Here is a 2,315-nt window from a genome sequence, read left to right as displayed (position 1 = left end):
TACACACATATTTATACCCTGGTGTCACATGGCCCCTTTATTATTATTTTTTTCTTACCTCATCAAAATTCCCCTTAATTTCTAGTTATTTTCTTTCACCTCCCTTTTTCATTTCCCCTTATCTCCTAACTTTGTTTCTCCTCAACTCTTTGTATATATTTGGACTTATATAAGTTACCCTTTTTTTCTGAATTTTCATGTCATACTTTAAAAAAATAGCATTTGTATAAAACCTTTGCTTCCTCAGGTTTATTTTGTTCTCAACCTTCGTGAGAACCTTCGCGTGAAAATTTATTTCTGCAACATTTTTTTACCTTCCTCCTTTATCTTCAATGTGTTCCATTTTTCTATTTTTATTCTCATTTTTAATGCTGTTTACTATTCTACTGTTATTATATGCTTACATATGCTTAACTGTATTGTTCTACTTATTCATGTTAGTACTTTAGGGTAATATATCCCTTTAATTGCTATATGTCCTAGAGCTGTGTTGTGTGAGTAATAATATTTATAGGCTTATTGTCTTGTTTTCTTCTCTGGTTCTGCCTGGTGCACACATTCATTTTAAGTCAAGTTCTTGTTATGTGGTAAGTCATGTCTTATGTCAAATCCTTTTAATATTGACCTTTACTAACTTCTCTATGGTTCTCCTTTATTTAGCTTCATCTCACAGATGTTCCGGCACAGCTGTTAGGAGAATTCTCTGAAAACAATATCGTAGATTTCAACTCCCTTGACTCAGAGATTGCACAATTTATTGAGCATCTCTCATCCTCAGCTGTTCCAGAAAGTCCCTTCCTGCCTCTTCGCATTGTGCAAAGTATTCTTACGCACACAGACCTTACCTGCCTTCCCTGTTGTTTATCGTCAGGAATTGCAGACTGACAACGAAGACTAGGGCGATCTACACCTTTGGACACCTGCACCCACTCTACCATCCTCCCCTTATCCATCCTGCTGGTCTCCTACTGATTACACCCCTACCTCCCCTTTTCTTTCTCCCAACCACTATTTTCCTCCCAGGCCTTCACCTGATTCTAATCCTGGCTATTCTCTAATATCCTCTCCAACTTTTGAGGCCCACAAGCCCTTTTTTCCTAATAAACATCTATTGGGTGGTTGTTTTATTTCATCCGCACACTCATAACCTCAGTTAAGCCCTATTCTACTGTATGTGTTAGCATATGGTTAATTTTACTTGAAGTAAATATGTTTGATTATGACATAGGCTAAATAGGTTTAATCAAGCTATTCATGTTCCTTTTATGGTGTCTAATAAGTTCTACACTAATTATTAGCTAAATATGTTTGATAAAATACTCTCTAAGTTATTTTGATTAAAATACAAGCTAAGTAAGTTGGATTAAAATGTTTTTCTCGACAGGATTCCCGCTTAAACCCATTGTTCCCAGGATAAGTCTTAGGACTCACTACGACTCTGAGCAGCACACGGCACTTACTAGTGATGACCAAGAGAAACGTGCAATATTTTTAAATACTCACTAGATGGCGCCCACGACATGTTCAAATAGTTTTTTTTTTTTGGAATAAAATACAATCCATTTATTTATTGTTAATACTTAGACTTGAGTAAAAGTCTTTCAAAAGTGAAAGTGAGTACAACTCTCCAGAGAAATCACTGTATTTCAGATCAGAGTCCATCATGTGGTATGGAAGTAAAGTGCTGCTGAAGCAGAATGAAATGTCCAATAGATGCAATCAACTGTGCATCAGGGAATAAAGTGAAACTTTAAAGAAAGAGAGCCTTTATCGTCATAAACGCAAGTACATTGCAGTAAAATCCTTCACACGCAGACATGTTGGGAAGCTGGAGTCCGAGCTCAGAGTTAGCCAGGCTGCAGTGACCCTGAAGCTCCTGAGGGCTCAATGACAGTGACATCTTAATATTGGTTGGCATTTGAGCTCATGACCTTCTCATCAGCAGCCCAAAACATTACGTATCGGGTATCCACTGATCGACTTCTTGTAGAGAAACGTTTCACTATTAAAACGCATAACACTGCTGAGGTTTTGTTAGCCAGTTGCAGTGGCAATGATGTGAAGTAAACTTAATACCCAGTGGAATAAAAGTTTAGTGGAAAAGGCTGTAAACATCTATTGATTTTTTTATATCTATATCTATTTTGTGCTTTATTAATGATGGTCTTTTATCAAGAATGTTATGCAGATTCTAATTCTCTACATATAATACATGAACTGAGGTTTTCAGTAATGTATGCAGTGTATGCTCCGGTACAAACAGCCTACCACACTATATATGGAAAAAGTATGAAAGACAATTGCACACGATTGTG

The sequence above is a fragment of the Silurus meridionalis genome, chromosome 6 (assembly GCF_014805685.1).
Source record: "Silurus meridionalis isolate SWU-2019-XX chromosome 6, ASM1480568v1, whole genome shotgun sequence".
In the NCBI taxonomy this organism is placed as follows: domain Eukaryota; kingdom Metazoa; phylum Chordata; class Actinopteri; order Siluriformes; family Siluridae; genus Silurus; species Silurus meridionalis.
Note: the sequence above shows the minus strand (reverse complement) of the source record.